At 46.9% G+C, this 21957-nt stretch overlaps 1 protein-coding gene across 1 annotated transcript in view; it reads right to left on the minus strand.

Annotated features, from left to right (window-relative positions):
* The window catches only part of LOC119398923 (protein FAM13B), a gene marked incomplete at its 3' end in the record, with an annotated part of 131416 nt that extends 126096 nt beyond the window's left edge, over positions 1-5320 (minus strand). The window contains 1 exon segment of the mRNA XM_049416724.1: positions 5058-5320.
* Between the last annotated feature and the right edge of the window lie 16637 nt (positions 5321-21957).

Here is a 21957-nt window from a genome sequence, read left to right on the forward strand (position 1 = left end):
GACCAACATGTGATTCGAGAGATCTGGGTATATCTGTTCGACACTTTCTGACTATACTTTTGTAAATATAGGGTCATTTAAGGCTTAGTGTACTTAGGAAAACAAGAAAGGCGTAAAAATGAAGCTATATATACGCGAACGATGCATGGAGTTAGCGTAGCACTGTGTACCCAACTTACACAACAAAAAATAATAACAAAAATAAAAAAGCGTAATTGCCTCATAAATGCCCAATGCCGAAATTAGACTCGCATACTCCAATCAAAACTGCGCAGCCCTTGACAATGAAGACAGACAACTTCTTTTGTGAGAACTTCTCTGCACTCCCGAATAATACATATGGATGGTAAACAACTGCGTCCAAGATGATATCCTCGTTCTTCCATGTTAACCACAGCGGACTTGCTTTATTATAATAATTTTTTTTACAATTCTCGTACCAGTAGTGATAACCTTGACACACTTGCAAGACCCAAGTGTGTCGCGACAAACACTGTCAACGCACTGGAGCTATAGGCAGTAGTTTTCAGTTAGAAGTTCGCAAGACGCATCACACGTGTATACATGCACCTTGCAACTATTCCGTGCAGCGATCTTGGTGATGTTTCAGCGCGGCGCATGGCCAAAGTTCGTAACAGCTGTAGATATAGTCCACCTCTGAAGAGGGCATATTTTTCGTATGGATGCGTTGCTGGCCCTTCGAACTTGATATGAGTGACCAGCTGACGACAGAACATTATAGATTATACATAAAGACTACAAACATTAAACGAGATGCCTGTGTGTGTGTGTGTGTGTGTGTGTGTGTGTGTGTGTGTGTGTGGTGTGTGTGTGTGTGTGTGCGCGCACGCGCGCGCGCGCGTGTGTGTGACATACACTTTGTTCTTCTTTTCTTTCTTTTTTTTGTTTTTAGAGAAACTGTCATATCTAAGCCCTTGTAGATTTTTGGATAGGCTACACGCAACCGGGCGGACATTAGCAGCGAGAACATTTTCAACACTGATTTCGTTAAATACCTCAAACGTGCTAATTAAAGTAACTCTTTCATTACAAAATTTAGGGCAAATACTGCAATCGTGAACCTGAAACCGAGGACTAGTAAGGTCAGCTCTGTGTAGCAGCAAATCTGTCACTAGCACCACTGTCGAGAGAGAGAGAGAGAGAGAGAGGCTACAGAATTTTCCACAATTTTCCCATATTTATGTTTTTCCTAAAGAGCGGAAATAACTCACTCGCACGTGTCATCCTCGACTGTTGTCGTACAGACTGTCTCAATACGTTACAACGGGGCTAATTTTTGCACTCTACTGTCAGTTCGACAAAGGAGCAGCTGTACGCTGCTGTACCCCCTCCGTGTTTCCGTTAATTATCACAACTATATATGCACCGCAGCAATAGCTCTCACTTCAGAAGAATATACATGAGGTATCTATATACTTTGAAGTACCTTATATTATAGAAATGCTGTCTACGCATGTCTTTTTTTCTTTCTTTGCTTTTTTTTTATTTCTCTGAGTTAAAATTAGTCTAGTTTGTGCGCTTAGCTGATCTAACTTTCTATAGTAAAAGCAACACTAAGTCGACGGTCTGGTGAAAGCAATCTGTAAAAACAAAGCTATTCGCGTGATGTGCTGATTCCTCGTTTCTGGTGATGATTCTCCCCTCGTTTAGGTTTCTCGTTCACGGCGAAAGTTGCCTGAATCTTTATAAACTTCTATGGGCACTAAGGTTTCGGCGCTCCGGTTCTCCAAAGACTAACCTTGCGGGTGTATACACCGTTTTGGAGCCTGTAGACCCCCCTAATACATTGTGCGTTAATATTATACGTATCAGGCTTACATATTATGCGAATGTATATTATGCATGCTAAAGCAAGGAGGGCGATTAGACACTTAGTCTCGGTCATTTCCCCCTTTTCTTTTTCCTTTCGTATTTTTCATTTCTTTATATTTTAATTAGGCCGACGTATATGCCCAACTATAAATAAACCTCTCTCGCAATATAATTACACATTCCGTTTCATTGCTCATATATTTAAGACCTTTTCAACGGAGAGGGAGAAGCACGCTGATGTCACGGCCTCGGCAGTGCATTTTGGGGGGATCACGCATGTTTACCACAGCCCAGAGGGGATTATGGCGGCACCCGAGGAGCCTTCGTTGAAAGGGCGCATACGTTATTGAAACTCTGTAAACGACGGTTGATTAAGACTGCGAGAGTCATTTCTATGAACCGAGACTTAGAATGGCCTATGGAGCGTCTACAGACTTTAAATATAGACACTAAATGTTATATTTATACACCTTTGGTAGCACCTTCATAGTATAACCTCTTATGGACAACCATGGCGACCTTCTATTGGTGTATCTGTACGTCTGTTAGCATAGTGCTCTTGAAGAACGAAGATAATGTTTTGAAAAACGAATGTGCGTCTTCAAACGCTGGTTTCTTTTCGGAAATTTTATAGTTTCTTTTTCTTTTTAGTTACTATAAGATGTCTCGCGCCGGCTTTTTTTAGTGGCGGCGTTCTCAAATAAACTATAACAAATACCGGTGCGCCTTTATGAAAACCATTTTGACATGTTATAGAAGAGCGGGCTATGACCAGCTTTTTTTGTTGTTGTTCTTTTTCCTAAACGAGGAAGTACGGCGAACCGTTGTACTGAACAGGCTGGGCGACAAAATTTCGTAGGAAGCGATAATTCTGCAACAACGACGTGACCTGTCAACACGTCAGAACCTGCAAGCGTTAATGCGCTTTTTACGACCAACGGCACTGCGCGAACACCTATAAAACTGCTTTCCCTCTCCCTCTTTTCATACTGGCTGTCTTCTACCCCCCCCCCCCCCCCCGCCCTTCCGCGCTCCTCGGGTCGAGTAGCCAACTGGAAAATCCCCCCCCCCCCGCCCTTCCGCGCTCCTCGGGCCGAGTAGCCAACTGGAAAATCGGCTGCTATTAACCTCCTTTCCACTGCTATTTCGCTCTCTCTATGCTTTATGCCTGTGTGTCTCTCTACATATGCAGCTTCGCCAGCGGTCAACCGGCGGTATATACTTACAGACTCCGCTTCAACCTCCTGAAAAAGAAGGGCACTGTCACGCGATCCACAGGCCGGGATCGTCCCGAAGCCTCAAAGAAATAAATGCGTCTGCATGTACATTTCGATATGATCAACTGCTTTCCATGTCGTGCTCCGTGTCATGGACCTCCCCTGCACCTTCGATCCCTCTTTGTCCCCAACCCGCCTCGGGTCGATTGGCCACACAGGCGAATGGGAAGAGAAAGGGGTCGAAGGGGAACGAGCCTTCGACTACCGAGGCCGGCGCTCTCGGGTTCAGTATTATAAACTGCTCAAGAGCTTTCAAAAGTGAGGTCCATAAAATGAATAAACCTGTCACTGTTGAGAAGATCTGACCGCTGAACGAGTTGCTTAATTCGTAACGAATAAAATGAGCGCGGAATTAAGAGGAGGAAGGCGAGAGGACAAGCCCAATGGCTTGTTTCTGTGGCCAGCTTCGTTTTCACTGAATGAATGAAATAAACTTTTAACATGCCCAAGCAGTGTGCCCGAACGCGTAAATTGTCCCATGCTAATCTCGCGCTCATTTCATTCGTCTGTCGCGGTTAAAAAAATATGGAAGATTCCGCAAGGTCCACTGCAGCATCCTTCCTTTCGTCCTTTCTTTTTTAATGCCTTTTAGGTGGAGGCAGGAGGGGGGGGGGAGGAGTTGTATAGCCTTTTATTACAGTGACACGTTCACGGTATTGTTGTCAGAAGCTGAACATTCGCGAGGGGTAAGCGCAAGTCGATCGATGTTGATCTGACAAGAGAAGAAGCTTGTAGACGAGCTGCGCTGCGACTATACGCTCGATGATGAGCGGATCGATAAAGGGGACTCGGCCACCGAGACTCAGCCAGCTGCTTTCCCTACGCGTGGTCAGGTGATTATGCTCAGCCATCGACATCAACAAACGTGGTTTCCTTCCCTTGCCGGCCTGAAGTCAGAGCTGACATGGGTTACACAACGAGAAAGAAAATAGAGACGCTCAGACAAAGAAAGATAGTTAGCGACAGTTTAGACGAATCGACAAGTCTGTCGGAGCTGGTTAGACATAGTGAGGCTGATTTCCTTTACTTTTTCTTTTTTTTTTTTCTAGTCGCTTTTAGTCATTTCCATTTATTGATCAGTGCACCCGTCAGTTCTATTTGGCATTGTATAATGGGGGGGGGGGGGGGGAGCTATAGTTTTGTCAATGCCTGATGTCATTCAGCATTAAAAAATACCACCCCACCTGCACTCGATCATCGCCACACCCTGATTTGTGTAACTAAGAGTCAACAGGTCGCCGATGGGTGCTTGTAATGAGGATCAATGCGTTCGTCGTTCCCCTATAACGGAACCTGCATCGGGCACCAGACGAGGCCTAGCAAGCGAGCAAAGGCATCCCCGTAGAGTTGCCTTCACAGCAGGTCGCTGCCCTGCTGTCCTCGTATGCACGCGGCCAACGCAACGCAACCCAACAGCTGTGCGGGGCTGGGCGTGCCGGATTCATATCCGGCTCAGTCGGCTTCGTTTGGCCCCAACGAGGCAACCCTGCCGTTGAAACGGCTGCCTATCTGCCGCTTTAAACAAGCTGGAAAACTCGAGGCGCGAGCCGCCGGCGCAGGACCGCTCGAAAGAACGGCAGTGGAAGCAAATATCGATTCAGCCGGCGGCAATGCGTCCGCCGCCGGCCCACAGAGGAAAAAAAAGGTCGTTCGTCGTCGGCTGGTGCGCGAGAAAAGTAAAACGCGCCGCGACATTATATAAGAGACCCGGCATATTGTTTTCGCGCCGTTGGCAACAGCGCCGGGGCTGCACGTGTTCTTAGAGAACCCGGCTGTCTCACACCGGCGCCTCGGCAGGGGGTCACAACTGGGCGCTCTGCACTGTTTACCTGTCATTATGCGGCGCTCGCGCGCTACACACCACATGCACAGCACCGCTCACAGCGGCCAGTTACTGTGCAGAAAGCAAGTGACACGGCACAGCCAAAAATAAAAATGAGTACTTACGCTTGGTGACGCTGTCGGAAGAGTGAAACTCGAGCGTGAAACACTAAATTATAGGCTATAGATTCGCGAAACTGCTTCTCCACCTCCGAGCGGCTCCCTTCGACGGAGCCGTCGGCTAACAACAGTTCTTGTCTACAGACGCACTCATCTTGGTCGCCGGCTCCTGCTGGACGTGCGAAGCACGCGTCGTCGTCCCCGCACCGTAGAGAGCCAAGTCGCCGGCACCGCGTACGCCTTTCCTCGTCGCTCTAAAGATGGCGGCCCGCCGTGCCAAAGCAAAACAAATCTCTCTCCCCTTCCTCCACCGGCGTTTTTTCTTCGCCGAGGGGCGGCGCTGGTCGGCGCATGCGCGCCGCGCAGTTCCTCCACGCTTCAGCTCCCAGCAGCTGGAAGGGGCACGAAGAGCGGCGAGGAATCCGGCAAGGGAAAAAAATCGAACCGTTTTTCCTTGCTCCTGCCCTGTGTGCTGCCCGCCGCCGCCGCCTGATGGTTGTCTTGTTTTGCAAGCGTGCCTCAGCGCGGAGAGCGGCGGACGAATCCGTGTCCTAGTTTCCCGCGTCGGCGTCTGGGAATGGATACGGCGGCGTCTTGAAGTAAAAGAGAAACGAACCTGTTGTGTTTCCTTCGAGGACGGATGCGGTGACATGAACAGGGGCTGGACGCAGTGGCGAGGACCTGCTTTTGTCAAAAGCATCTCACGTCCGAACGGGTTGCACGCTGGTGCCAGCAGTGCTCAAAGGGTTAATGGCGGTCGCAAGATGTCGTCGGAGGTTGCTTTTAGCCTTTTACTGCGACATCGGCTGAGTGCTGGACACTGGGTTTGCCTCGACCGTCCGTCCATGCCGTCACGTTGACGACCGTTACTGATCGACCTGTTTTTGTCATCAGGCCGCCGCAAGCGACATCACTGAGATACGAACCCATCTCACTGCAGCCCTGTGTATTTGGGCGTTTGGCGCGGTATAACCACTCAGCTAACGCGCAACAATGATTTTTTTCCCTTCACTGTACTTATAAAAAAAAACGGTACGTGCATAAAGAATACATACGCATAGCGGCCAAAGGAGCCATAGCGATGTCTGCAAGCACAAAACAAAGATCTCGCGGGACAAATAATAAGCACTTCTTTAAAAGGGAGGCAAATACATACACTTCAACAACAGTGGATGCCAGTCAAGTAAGAACTCTCATTGATCATTGAAATATTACACCTGCAGGATTGTTCCAATAATATTAGACTTCGGATATACAATTGGTTTTGCATTAATATCTAACATGTGAGTTTTTCCTCAACGCCATTCCCTTACAAGCAGACCTGTGCGCGTTGCAGAAAATAAGTAGCCGATTTCAATTAAAATTACTTCTCAGGACTTAGAATAAAGTTTCGCATCCATCCATCCTTTAAAATATAATTGTTTACAGTGGTCAATTACAGCCTCAGAAAAGCAACCTAGCAATTATAGAAATGTAATCGATTACTTGTTCGTTAGTTTCCTTCAAAATTTTATTGCGGTAACACAATAACACAAGCTTACCTAAACTATACGAGGTACTGTGGCTTGCACAGTAGAGAGAAGGCTGGACGCTATAGCGTGAAGGCTGGGAGGCTTACCGCGGCCTCTGTGATATAGCGTTACACGTTCTTAACTTTCAGCAGGAGTTGTTTTTCAAAGCTTTCGCTGATTCTTCCACGTTTTCTCGTCAAGAGGTCAGCTGCTACACTGAACACTCTCTCAATGCGTGGGCTGGAGGGAAGGGCGGTATTATAACGTAGAACAACCTTGCGCACTAGCGCTTGTAGTTCCGAAGTGCTTCGATGCTAGTGTCCATATCCTCTAGTGGTGGTGGTAAAACGTTTATTCAGAAAAGTACAGAGAGTTGCACTACATATGCACTTGGATGGTCTCCCTATTCCGGAAATCCACTGGAGATGATTGAAGCGTCGAGCTTCGCCGTTGCTGGCGCCCAGGTAAGGCGTTGCAGGTAAGCCCAGGGAAAAGGTGAAAAAAGTGATTGATGACCGGTAATCAAGTACGAGAAAAAGTAATTGAATTGCCCAGAACATTAGTTTCGAAAAAGTCATTGATTATATTACAAAATTACAAGAAAATCTAATTGATTACAAGTAATCGATTACTTGTAAAGCGTTACGTACAACTCTTCTTACAAGTAACAGCATTTCGGAAAGCCCGTCATTGCTGTTATGTGGCATCAGATCTGGTATTGTGAAAGGCTAGGTTAAGATTTTTTTTTTTTTTGAGGGGGGGGGGTCCTTCGGAGTTACAAAGACACAAAATTAAATTCGGCGGTATCAACTTTTTACGTGCCAAAACCACAAAATAATTATGAGGCACGTCGTACTGTAGGGTACCGGATTAATTTGCCCACCGGTATTTCTACCGTTCACGCAGAGCGACACTTTATCTGCTAAGCTATCACGGCGAGTCAATACACGATGGTGTCCTTGCAGCTAATAAAGTAGTGTATTATAGTTAAGAGTACAGCACAGAGCTTTTTTTTTTGCGCTTTGTTCCATCCAAACACAGAGCGACACCTTATCTGCTAAGCTATCACGGCGAGTCAGTACACGATGGTGTCCTTGCAGCTAATAAATTAGTGTATTATAGTTAAGAGTACAGCACAGAGCTTTTTTTTTGCGCTTGGTTCCATCCAAACACAGAGCGACACCTTATCTGCTAAGCTATCACGGCGGGTCAATACACGATGGTGTCCTTGCAGCTAATAAAGCAGTGTCTTATAGTTAAGAGTACAGCACAGAGCTTTTTTTTTTTTGCGCTTGGTTCCATCCAAACACAGAGCGACACCTTATCTGCTAAACTATCACGGCGAGTCAGTACACGATGGTGTCCTTGCAGCTACTAAAGTCCTAGCCGTTCCGTTAATGAGGCGTATACCAAAATTGGTATGGGATAACATGACCGTATGACGAACATAAATGGCAGGTCATATCATGAAATTCATGACATGCATGTCATGAGCGGCATGATTTACATGCCACAGCCTTGGTGCTCTTGCGGCCGTTTCATTAACTTGATGTATACCAAAATTGATATGGCTTGACAGGGCTGTATGACGAACATAATCGACAGGTCCTAACGTGCAAATCATGACACGCACGACATGTACAGCATGACTAACATGCCACGCTCATGGTGCGCTCGCGGGCGTTTCGCTAGATTGATATACACCAATACTGGCATTCCGCGGACATAAGTGACAGATGAAACATGAAAATCATGACATGCATGCCATGTACAGTATGATTCACATGCCACGCTCATGGTGGTCTCTCGACCGGTTCGCAGCCCTGATACTGACCAAAATTGATATGGCGCGACGTGATTGTATGACGAACACAAATTACAGGTGATAACAAAAATCATGGCATGCATGTCATGCAGGGCATGATTTACATGCCACGCTCATGGCGCGCTCGTAGCCGTTTCGCTGGCTTGATATACACCAAAACTGGTCTTACGCGACGTGACTGTATGACGAACATAAATGACAGGTCCTAACAAGCAAATCATGACATGCATGCATGCATGTCATGTACGGCATGATTTACATGACACTGCCTTGGTGCACTTCCAGCCGTTTCGTTAACTGAATATATACCAAATTTGGTATGGCACGACATGAGTGCGTGACGAACGTAAATGACAGGTTATGCATCGTGTGTATATATATATATATATATATATATATATATATATATATATATATATATATATATATATATATATATATATATATATATATATATATATATATATATATATAAAGAAGGAAAGAAGTCTTAATTTCAAGGGCTCGTTTTCTTTGTTATACACAATATTAATGAGAACTAACAGACAATAATGCCAAGGAAAGTATAGGGGATGTTTTTAGTAATAAATGTAAGGTAATTGTGAAGAAAGAAAAGTGGACGAAGAGATAGCTTGCCGCGGGCAGGGACCGCACCTGCGACCTTCGAATAACGCGTCCGATGCTCTACCAACTGAGCTACCGCGGCGGCCATCCCCCCGTCCACTTTATAGGGTATATGTGTGCATTTAAACGTGGGAGCGTCAGTCAGCGCCGCCAGTAGCCATGACGGCGAGGGTGGAACACTCTTTTTCTGCCTGTTGGCGTCACGAAGCACGTGAACTTATTCCGAGCTGGCAGCTGACCAATAATCCCTCGCATACTACCTGAAAGCATCAAGTCTACCAGAACGAGACCCTCGCTATGAATGAAGGAAAGAAGTGTTAATTTCAAGGGCTCGTTTTCTTTGTTATACACAATATTAATGAGAACTAACAGACAATAATGCCAAGGAAAGTATAGGGGATGTTTTCAGTAATAAATGTAAGGTAATTGTGAAGAAAGAAAAGTGGACGAAAAGATAGCTTGCCGCGGGCAGGGACCGAACCTGCGACCTTCGAATAACGCGTCCGATGCTCTACCAACTGAGCTACCGCGGCGGCCATCCCCCCGTCCACTTTATAGGGTATATGTGTGCATTTAAACGTGGGAGCGTCAGTCAGCGCCGCCAGTAGCCATGACGGCGAGTGTGGAACACTCTTTTTCTGCCTGTTGGCGTCACGAAGCACGTGAACTTATTCCGAGCTGGCAGCTGACCAATAATCCCTCGCATACTACCTGAAAGCATCAAGTCTGCCAGAACGAGACCCTCGCTATGAATGAAGAAAAGAAGTGTTAATTTCAAGGGCTCGTTTTCTTTGTTATACACAATATTAATGAGAACCAACAGACAACAATGCCAAGGAAAGTATAGGGGATGTTTTTAGTAATAAATGTAAGGTAATTGTGAAGAAAGAAAAGTGGACGAAAAGATAGCTTGCTGCGGGCAGGGACCGAACCTGCGACCTTCGAATAACGCGTCCGATGCTCTACCAACTGAGCTACCGCGGCGGCCATCCCCCCGTCCACTTTATAGGGTATATGTGTGCATTTAAACGTGGGAGCGTCAGTCAGCGCCGCCAGTAGCCATGACGGCGAGTGTGGAACACTCTTTTTCTGCCTGTTGGCGTCACGAAGCACGTGAACTTATTCCGAGCTGGCAGCTGACCAATAATCCCTCGCATACTACCTGAAAGCATCAAGTCTGCTAGAACGAGACCCTCGCTATGAATGAAGGAAAGAAGTGTTAATTTCAAGGGCTCGTTTTCTTTGTTATACACAATATTAATGAGAACTAACAGACAATAATGCCAAGGAAAGTATAGGGGATGTTTTTAGTAATAAATGTAGTCATAAATGCAAGGTATACATATATATATATATATATATATATATATATATATATATATATATATATATATATATATATATATATATATATATATATATATATATTGTGGGCACTAGTTGTGTGCTTCTTCTGTGCATTATCATAATCATCATCATCATCATCCGTTTGTCTCTCTGTCCTGATCATCACCGTGCGCCATTGTCATCATCATCGGGTGTGTGCGCGCTCGGACCATTCTCTTCCGAGGCCTTTAGTCTAATAAACGTCGCGTCAACCAAGACGTCATACGTGGTGGAGGTGGATTTTCGGTCCTCGGTCCTCTTCCAGCCCGCTCTACCTCCTGGAGCTTCGTTCAGGCCGCCGCTTGCCCCCACTGTCCGGCAGCATGTCGCAGAATGAGCCTGCCGGCGCTAATGCCGTCTCTACCGCTCCGCCGCAAGCCTTGCCTCCTGTTATTAGAGTCTTTTAGGAAGTTACGGAAATACAGTACGCAAATACGGTAAGGCAGTACGGTACCGCTCCTCCTTTCCCGGTCGTTGAGCGGCCACAGCACAACCAGCGGGAAAGGAGAAACGCTGCCGTACTGCCTTGCCGTATTTGCGTACCGTATTTCCGTAACTTGCTAAAAGACTCTATTATACAAGGCCACCACCGTGACCCCCCGCTCTTCGCTGGTCTTCGTGGAGAAGACGTCGAAGACTGGCTCGATGACTACGACCGCGTGAGTGCTGCTAATCGGTGGGACGAGGCCGCCAAACTGCGTTACGTCCCTTTCTACCTAACCGGCGTCGCGAAGACGTGGTACTTCAACCACGTCGTTGACTTACCCGACTGGGCGACCTTCCAGCGGCAGCTCCGCCATGTTTTTGGCACACCGGCCGTTCGGTCCGCCGTCGCGAAGGGACCCTCTATACTCGCCAACAACATCCCGGCGAGTCGTACACGTCGTACATCGAGGATGTTCTTGCGCTATGCCGGCGTGTCAATTCGTCCATGCCCGAATCGGACAAAGTACGCCACATTTTGAAGGGCATAGGGGCTGTTGCCTTTGATGCCCTCGCTGCACAGAACCCAACTACCATCGCTGACGTCGTCATGACTTGTCAGCGCCTCGATGCCCTGGGCTCGGTTCGTCTACAACCAGACATTGGTGAACACCACTCTACATCTCATAAACATCTCCGTGACCTCATAAGGGACATAATACGAGAAGAACTACAGTCGATGGGCTTCTCGCCTCCGTCACTGTGTTCTACACAGTCTTCTGGACCGGCCTTGCGCGACATCATCCGGGAGGAACTCACATCCATGACCTCCCCTGCGCATGTACAGCCACCTGCTCCTCAGCCCATACCAACCTACGCCCAAGTTGCCGCCGCGCCTCCCGGCGACGTAAGCACGACTTTGACGCTACCACCATACGCGTCGATTGCTGCCGCGCCCCCGGTCCACTTCCGTTCGGCGCTGCCTGACCCTTCACCTGCCCACCTGACCGCAATATCTCCAAGTGCTCCGAACGCCTTCTACTCACCACCGTGGCGCACGTCCCGCCCAGTATGCTACTACTGCGGGTATCGCGGCCACATCTCTCGTTTCTGCCGAAAGCGGACGAGCGTCGAGGTTACGACATGCGTGAACGGGATTTTTCCACTGGGGCCTCTTATCATGGTCAGCGTTACTCGTCGCCCCCCGCACCGGTCTCCATCTCCGCCCGCGTCGAATCCACCACGGAACAGCCGATCCCAGGGGCGTAGCCAGAAATTTTTTTCGGGGGGGGGGGGGTTCAACCATACTTTATGTATGTTCGTGCGTGCGTTTGTATGTGCGTGTGTATATATACGCAAGCAAAACTGAAAAATTTATGGGGGGGGTTTGAACCCCCCAACCCCCCTCCCCCCTCCCCCCCCCCTGGCTACGCCCCTGGCCGATCCGCACGACGGCGCTCACCCTCGCCCTTTCGCCGCTCCTCTTCTCCACTTCGGCCTGCCTCATTCGCCACCGATACTCAGTCGGAAAACGAGGTGATGCAGTTTTGGGGGGAAAAACTGCATTCCAAGTCAGGACTGATATGCCTCCATCGGGCCCGTGCAACATGGTTTTTGTCGTAGTGGAAGGAGTGCATGTCGATGCTTTGGTGGACACGGGTGCGACATTTCCTGTTATACGTGCTGATTTGTGTCAACGTTTGAACAAAGTGATGACACCTTACGATGGACCCGCGTTAGTCGCTGTCCAGGGGAACACCATTCGCCCTTCCGCTTTTTGTGTTGCCGACCACGAGCCTGTATTCGTCATGCCCCTGCAAGCCGTCTCATCCAAAGACCCTTCCATCGGGCAGCGTGCTTCTTCCTCCGCCTTCACCGCCGCCATCAGCAACGACTTGACATCTTCACAGACACAGCAGCTGCTTGCATTGTTACAGAAACACGCAAATTCTTTCGATGTTTACTGGTCTACGTTAGGCCGCGCTACCACTACAGCGCATCGAATTCAGACAGACGGAACATCTATTGTACACCGCCGGCCCTACCGCGTGTCTCTTGCTGAGAGAAAAATTATAGAATAAAACGTTGCCGACATGCTCAAACGTGAGGTAATACGCCCCTCATCTAGCCCTTGGTCCTCTCCTGTCGTTTTGGTCCGTAAAAAGGGTGGCTCTGTACGCTTTTGCGTGGATTACCGGGCGCTCAATAAGATCACCCGCAAGGACGTGTACCCCATGCCACGCATTGACGACGCCCTCGATTCCCTACAAGGCGCGGAATACTTTTCAAGCCTCGACTTGCGTTCAGGATACTGGCAAATTCCCATGCATGAAGGCGATAAAGAGAAAACGGCGTTTGCAACCTCCGACGGGCTATACGAATTCAACGTGATGCCTTTCGGGCTGTGCAACGCGCCCGCGACTTTTGAGCGCATGATTGACACCGTGCTGCGCGGCCTCAAACGGAAAACTTGCCTTTGCTACCTCGACGACATTGCTATCTTTTCGTCAACGTTTCATCAGCGCCTGCAACGCTTAGATGAAGTTTTGACGTGCCTTGCCGGCGCTGGTCTCCAACTCAACACTAAGAAATGTTGTTTCGCCAGCAAATCTATCAAGGTCTTAGGACACGTCGTTAGCAAAGATGGAATTCGGCCAGACCCTGAGAAGATTGCTGCAGTTCTTCACTTTCCGCGCCCGGAAAGACCGAAGGAGTTGCGGAGTTTCCTTGACCTCGCCTCCTATTATCGTCGGTTTATCCAGAACCTCAATAGCTGCTCCACTACACCAGCTACTTGCTTCCGACGTCCCCTTTCGGTGGTCTGAAGAATGCCAAACAGCTTTCGCCCTGTTAAAGGACGCCCTCATGTCCGAACCAGTTCTCTGCCATTTTGACGAAGCTGCACCGACTATACTTCATACAGACGCTAGCGGCCGCGGTATAGGTGCTGTTCTTCTGCAACGCGACACCTCTTCACAAGAGAGAGTGGTTGCACTGCCAGTCGCGTACTCACCGCTGCCGAAAAGAACTACACGATAACTGAGCAGGAGTGCTTGGCTGTGGTTTGGTCGGTGCAGAAGTTCCGTCCCTATCTCCACGGCCGTCACTTCACAATTGTTACGGACCACCACGTCTTATGCTGGCTTTCCACTCTGAAGAACTCGTCCGGACGCTTGGGTCGGTGGATTCTACGCCTGCAGGAGTATGACTTTGACATAATTTACAAGTCTGGTAGAAAACATCGAGACGCCGACGCTCTTTCTCGCTGCCCGCTTCCTACTACCCAGATCAGCGTTGGCGAGACCTCGGCCGTCAGTTCTACCGCAGTTCCTACGCTCGCCTCAATAGACCATCTCTTCTCGGACGACGAGCCAACATTTCGCTCCCTCCAGCTGTCCGATCCATACTGCAGGCGTATTATGGACCACCTTTCGGGAGCCTCCCATCCACCTAACGCGCGACGTCGTCGTCAACTCGTGCAATTTAAGCTGGAAAATGGCGGACGGTCAACGCTGGGTTCCTGTGCTACCACGCGCTCTTCGACTTCATGTGCTTCAAGCCTTTCACGATTATTTGACTGCTGGTCATCTTGGTTTTCAAAAAACTCTTGACTGCATTCGATGTCGTTTCTACTGGCCCGGCCTTTCTACTAGATAGCGCGGTACGTCGGTTCCTGCTTCCCATGCCAGCGCCGTAAACTCCCGACATCTGCACCTCCTGGACCTCTACAGCCAATTCCGTGGCTCACAACGCCATTCGAGGTTCTAGGTGTCGCCTCTTCCCGTCACATCTACTGGCAAACGGTGGATAGTGACCGCCGTAGACCACTTGACGAGCTACGCTGAGACAACCTCTGTGATTACTGGCTCAGCTGCGGACATAGGCGTGCGCACCCCCCTGCCCCCCCCTAATAACCTAAGAGGGGGGCGCAAAATCTGCCCCGTACATGACCCCCCTAGTCACCTAAGAGGGGGGGGGGCGCAAAATCTGCCTCGTACATTGACTTACAAGGGGGGGAGGCGCTGAGATGAGCCTTCGCCCCCCCCCCCTAATGGTGAACCCTGCGCACGCCTATGGCTGCGGAGGTTGCTGACTTCGTTCTTCACGGCATAATACTGCGTCATGGGGCTCGTATACTGCTTAGTGACCGTGGAAGGGTGTTCCTGTCACAAATGTTAAATGAAGTACTGCGCGCTTTCGGAACTACTCACAAGACAGCTTCAAGCTACCACCCTCAGACAAATGGTCTCACCGAGAGGTTTCATCGTACTCTTGCTGACATGATAGCCGTCTACATCCAACCAGACCACAAAAACTGGGGTACCCTGCTACCATTCCTCACCTTCGCCTACAACACGGCCGTTCAGCGCACAACTGGCTACTCGCCGTTCTACCTCGTTTACGGACGTCCCCCTGCTACCTTTCTCGGCGTTTCCCTCTTCAAGAGCCATGTTAACTCACCTCAGTCTCCCAGCGAAGCCTACATTTCCCGACTGGCCCAGTCCCGCCATCATGCTCGCATCAACACAGACGCGAGACAACAAAAGCAGAAGATCATTTATGACGCATCCCATCGCGTTGTATCTTTTCGACCTGGTGACGAGGTGCTGCTTTTGACACCTATTCGCACACCTGGTCTCTGTGACAAGTTTCAACCACGCTTCATCGGGCCGTACATAGTTCTGGAACAGACTTCGCCTGTTAATTATCGTGTGACATCACTTGTATAGTCCCAACAGCAAGCTATATTTTCGCGGCAAGCTATCTTTTCGTCCACTTTTCTTTCTTCACAATTACCTTACATTTATTACTAAAACATCCCCTATACTTTCCCTGGCATTATTGTCTGTTAGTTCTCATATATATATATATATATATATAGTACATATATATACACATATATACATGCATATATATATAGATAATACATGCATGCATGCATGACAAAAATGCGATGTATGCTGCTCTTTGCAAGTTGCTTCGCATTACATCGACTCCTACAGTGCGTGGGATCTGCCGGTTTTTTTTTTTTTTTTTCGTTTCGTTCCATCCACACGCAGAGCGACACCTTTATTATTATTATTATTATTATTATTATTATTATTATTATTATTATTATTATTATTATTATTATTATTATTATTATTATTATTATTATTATTATTTATTCAATACCCACAGCGCCAGAGGCATTACAGTGGGGGAAGTGTTTACAGTCAGTCTGAACAGTTCAATATTTGTCATACAAAAAGCGTGGAAAACGGTAACAAGAAAACAATAGCTACAGCAGATTGACAACATAAGTTATTCAAAGCAGTATACAATAAATGTGCCAAAAAAATAAAAAAATAACACACACTACAAGGTTGAGTCACTTCAACAAAAATAAGTGACTTGATACCGGAGTATTGCCACAGTTTTCTTCTGCATGCCGTGTGAGGAAAAAAGAAAAAAAGAACAATAGATAAGAACAATAATAGATACAGTAACTCTAAAAAAAGAAAAAAGAAGCAATCAATTCAGCAGGGCAAAAAACATTTCATTTGAAACTACGTTGACGACGTCAGCAGGTAACCTATTCCAGTCTTGGATAGTTTTTGGAAAGAAAGATTTCTTAAAAAGTCCTCTCCGGCATAGAACCTCTCGTACTTTTCGCTCATGGTCCACGCGTTGTGACCTATAGTGAGGCGGCAGTATATGTATGTCTCTCTGAATATTAATGGTACCATAGTATATGGAATGAAAAAGCTTCAGGCGCAGGTTTCTGCGTCGTTCTACCAGGGTATCCCATTTAAGCTCTTCCTTGGTTCTTGTTGCAGTGAAATAAATTGTGTATTGACGGGACACGTACCTCGCACCGAGATTCTGAACCCTTTCAAGTTTATTAACGTCGCGCGCCGTCGGGGGTTCCCACACTACACAAGCGTCGAGGACGGCTAAGCTATCTGCGAAGCTATCACGGAGAGTCGGTACACGATGGTGTCCTTGCAGCTAACAAAGTAATGTCTTATAGTTAAGAGTACAGCACAAAGATGACAGCTAATCGAAAAAACGTTGATGGATTTCCTAATACATCACCAGGCTTTAACAGGTAGTGTTTTAAGGAAGTAGGTTTTGCTGACTCTAACGAGCACGTGATGTACAGGCAAGCCGAAGTACCTATCATTAGCAGTATAACGAAGGCAGAAAAATCATATATATTATATCCTGATACATATATCGAGTGAGATACGGAAATAGTTTTCATTACAGAACCTAACTGCCAGAAAGCACACTGAGAAGTATATATCACGCATGAATCTCCGCAAAATAGGGACGCGAAGCAAAATTTGTTAAAGCCACCAAATTTGGCAAAAACATCGATGACATCCACGTGCAAGAAAGCCCGAAGTATCAGATGAATTCAGTCGTGTAAAAAAAAAAGAGAGAAGAAACTGCAGGCACTGTTTGTTTATAACATATGACGAGCTTTTTTTCTTGTTTGTTTTCTAAAAGAGCCAAACCCGGAAACCGAAACTGGGCTAAACATCGCGAAAAAGTAAAGCACGCCTTGTGTTTATTTTTTTTAAAAGTTCGTAATCAAAATGCCTCAATTCTTGATTGTAATGGGGACTCAAAAAAGCATTTTGAATCAAGAAATGATCCAAATGCTGCACCTGTTTGAATCAAAGCGAGTCGGATCCATTAAACTAGTGCTGAGTCAACCCCTGGTGACCAAAACACCCGCCATGGCCGAATCCAATCTGTGTCATGTGTGACCTAGTAGCTTTGCTATCGTTCTTTCGCTCCAAGACGGCATATTTGAAATAGAAGACGACGGAAATGCAGATATTGGGGACCAATCTATTCCTAGAAGAAGAAGAAGTGATGTCAAGTGGTGTAGCAAAACTCCTCAAAGAAAAAAATAATTCAAAGAGCTTAAGCATTTCTGTCAATATGTATTATTTAAAAATATTTTTTAATAGTTCATATGACCAATTCTTGGCCAGTGCCCCAGGGTGGGTTGAATCCATATCAGAAGGACATAATCAATATCAGCAACAGCAACATTTTTTAGATGCCTTCAATAGATGCGAAGAACAAGAAAAAGCTGCCGGCTGTCTGGAAGAGTGTGCCTGCTGCCAGGGGGAACCACCCGTTCTACAAATCTAGTCATCGTCATAAGTCCTACGCAACAGAGGACGGTATCGAAGAAAACACATTGATGATGTTAACTTTGTCGCAAAGTATTGCGGTATCGTTCATGCGCTGCCAATTCGACTTTCTTTTTGTAAAACGTTTCAGTCAAAACGAGCCAATTACTGTGTGACATATCTATAAGTGCCAAATCCAGATTTTACTCCTGTATACCGGTGATAGTAGGCTACGTACATTTCAAAAGGCCCCGAGCTCCAACACTTTTCCAAGGAATCATCGAATGACCTCTCTATCAGAGTTTATTGCCTCGCGAATCGACTGCCGCAGAAATTTTAGCAGCGAAGCTGTTTAGAGTCAACGTTATTCCCTATACGGAGCGTCGATCGCGGTGCCTAGCCGGTATTTGTAACAGAAATTGGGCGAACCCCACTATACTCATCTCCGGCCCACTAAAAATGAAGAAGCTGCGTATAACTAGCCTATCGGCTATGTGCCAAGCAGCTCCTGTAACTAGCCTATAACTACAACTATATATAGTCTATAACTACCCTAGCGACAGCGGTGCAGCCAAACATTTTTTTCAGGGGTGGGGGGGGGGGGGGGGGGGGGAGGGTGTTTCAACTTTACTTTATGTATTTTCGTGCATGCGTTTGTATGTGAGCGCGTATATACGTGTGCGAAAATGAAAAATTCCTGGGGAGGTTTGAATCCCTCCAAAGCACCCTGGCCACGCCAATGCCTTGCGGGTACGTGCCACAGAAATTTGGCAAGGGCCCACTACTTACCTTCGGCCCACTAAAATTCAAGAAGCCGTCTATGACTAGAATGTTCTCGACTTCTAGAACTATGACTAGAAGTCGTGCGCTCTCCAAAAGAAGGAGCTGTCCGTCGGGAGCGCAAAATGGCGCGTCGTCTGCTACGGCACTTCCGGTTCGAGGCCTATCCCTTCGCTGCTTCAAGGTGCCTGCTGTTCAGTGTAATCGAGGCGGAAACACGTGCACTTCTGCGACACGTTTGTTACCGGTGGTCCAGTGATTGTATTCTTTAATTATTTTGCGAATGATTACACGATATTTCGCAGTTTAGAGAACGGAGCATGAAATAGAAATGGGCAAACACGAGGAGTGGTGAGAGGTGGGTATCGATCGCAGCATGCGAGTGTTTGTATACGGTTATGCTATAAATTCACAGTGATATTTTGAAGAATTAGCTTGATTTAGTATTTTCGAGCACAAACAGTGGCTACCTCAGAGTCGCTTACACATATGAACACAAGGTGCCAAATGTAACATATGTACGTTCCCAAAAGTATGCGTGCTCTGCCCGATCGAGTACGCCGTTACAGTTATATACACTTGAATTGCATATACTGCACTGCCTACTTTTTGTCAAACTTATAAATACTGCTAAGCGCGTAAAAGGCCAACGGAACAAAACGGCCTCTCAGTTACTGGTATCGTAGGACGTAAAACGATCGAAGTCGCCATTGAAGCAACGAGTTGCATGGTATGGCGTCTCTAGTGTTTCAGAGACTTGTAAGCGGGAAGTGCCAATTTACCTTTTAGCGGAACTCGAAAGACAAATGTATGTTTAGTGCGCAGAATTTCACATGCATTGAAACACAATGCCCGAGTGCGCGAGGGAACGACATCTCAAGTAAAGAAAGGTTCAGAGGCCAAAAAGAAAAACCAGAAAACTGCGAGAGTTATTTGTTCAGTTTTAGAGTAAGAAACATTTCACTATTGCCATTCACTATATCGAACCCGAGATGGTATCTTTTTCACACAAAAGTAAGTAAATAATTTAACGAGTTCGAAACATGAAAACAGATTGGCCGGATATTTCATGACACTATAGTGTCATGAAATATCCGCCCATCATATATGATGTGCAACAAATCTTTACAGGTCACAAAGCATGCGCGAAAACACCCTTTGCTGCGAAACAACATACATGCGTCCGAACGTGCATGCCACTTGAACGAAGAAATTACTGTTTGCACCTTTACAACAATCTCGTAGTGATTGAATTTGTTATTCAACTAAGCTGCACAGCAGTCCAAACTATTATGCAGTAATTTGTGAGAAAATGGAACCGCGACTGCTAGATGGAACACACAGAAAGCGACGGCACTAGCGACAGTGCCAGTTCGGCGGCACGACGTCTTGAACAGGAAGTTCGTGCAGACGGGCGCCATAGCCCACAATCCTTTGCGAGAGCCACGATTTTGCTATCCACCTATTGGCGCGTGAACGGCAACAACGACGCCGTTCTGATCCAGAAGAAAGAGGGCGACAAAAGAGAAGCGAGTTTGAAGAGAGATTATGCTTGCTTTAATCGCCAAAAAATCGCCAAGAAAAATCTACCCACCTCACTCCCCATCAACCCCCCAAAAAATGAAATTAACCCAGCTTCACCGACTTAACGTCGCAAGGACTGATTAAAACGCAAATAAACTAGTAGAGCAAGCGAAAGAAAAGGCTAGCAAAGGAAGCAAACAGCAAAGGAAAAATATTGAAAGGAAAGAAATAGCAAGGAAGGAAAAGGAACGGAAAGAAGAGCCAACCAATTTATGCCACTAGCTCCACTGTTTAATAAGCCCTCGCGACGTAAGTCAGGGAAGCTGGATTAATTAAGCCGAGTTACAAGGATTTGTCGCACGCTCTAAGCGCTTTCTCTCTCATTTCGTCCCAGCAAGCGCATTGCAGGCTACACGAGGAGGAGATGACAAGGGGGCAGGAAGCTGCGTCCGTACGTCAGCGCGCATCATTGTCTTTGAACGCACGACTCACTTTCAGAGTGATCACGAGCGCGCTCTGTAGAACGCGGCGCGGGCATATCGCGACACGCTGTGGCGGCCGCGGTAACTATGCAGCTCCCGAAGCTCACGTAAGCCAATGGCCGTGTCCGTGTGCTTTTGGATATATGTGACGCAGTTCAGTTTGGGTATATGGCGTCATTTGTCGAGAGAAGAGCGAGCGATTTATAGCTGACTTTGAAATTGAATTGTAAGTTACATTCCGCGTGCTGTGCTATAACGTTTGGCTTACATGTTCGTAGGAGCCTGGATTACCAATCGGCCGCATTTTCTGAACTTGATAAAAATTGTAGCAGGGTCCCATTAACTGCAATATAGCATTGATGTATTTGGTGACACGAGAGCACTGACAATAGATTGTTGGAGCAGGCTCGACTGTAACTGTGAGAAGCAAACAACTGCTTCTTTTCTCAGTTCCGCTTAACGTGGACATGTCCCTTTTGTCCCTTTTACAAATAAAAGTGTGCGTATGGGTGCAGCACTCCAAGTCCACCTCAGGCTCTAGCTGACGACGGAATGAAGGTCGCAAATATTTAGGCGAACCACTGAATGACAGCTGAAGAATGAAGTAGTTGTAAAACGTAATAATAATAATAATAATTGTCGGCATTTAACGTCCCAAAACCACGATATAAATATGAGGGACGCCTTAGTGGAGGGTTCCGGAAATTTCGACTACCTGGGCTTCTTTAACGTGCTCTTAAATTTAAGTAAACTGGCCTCAAGAATTTTCGCCACCATCGAAAATGTGGCCGCCATGGCTGGGATACGATCCTGCGACTTTCGGGTCAGCAGTCGAGCACCATAACCATTAGACCACAGTGACGGGTTCTTGCAGCACGTAGGAAAGTTTGGTTATCAAAAGTAAACTGTACATCTTCGCTCTATTAAAAATTCAGAGGTTATGGAGAATGAGAGTTTGGGTACAACGCATTGAGGTCGATGCACGTTCTTTGCAGTAATGCGCACTTATCCGAAGGAACGCCGAAGAATTTTCGTCGAGGACGAGAACTGATCGATAGCAGGTTTTGTTAACAGGCACAACCGTATGAAGCCAAGGAAAGTATGAGGGAAGTTCTTTGAGGTTTTCATGTGACAAAAGGAAATGCAAGTGAACGAAACTTTTTATAGTATACCACCAAGAAAAGGACTCATCACGTCTTCCCATAAGCTGACCCTCCC

The sequence above is a fragment of the Rhipicephalus sanguineus genome, chromosome 1 (genome assembly GCF_013339695.2).
Source record: "Rhipicephalus sanguineus isolate Rsan-2018 chromosome 1, BIME_Rsan_1.4, whole genome shotgun sequence".
NCBI classification, from domain to species: domain Eukaryota; kingdom Metazoa; phylum Arthropoda; class Arachnida; order Ixodida; family Ixodidae; genus Rhipicephalus; species Rhipicephalus sanguineus.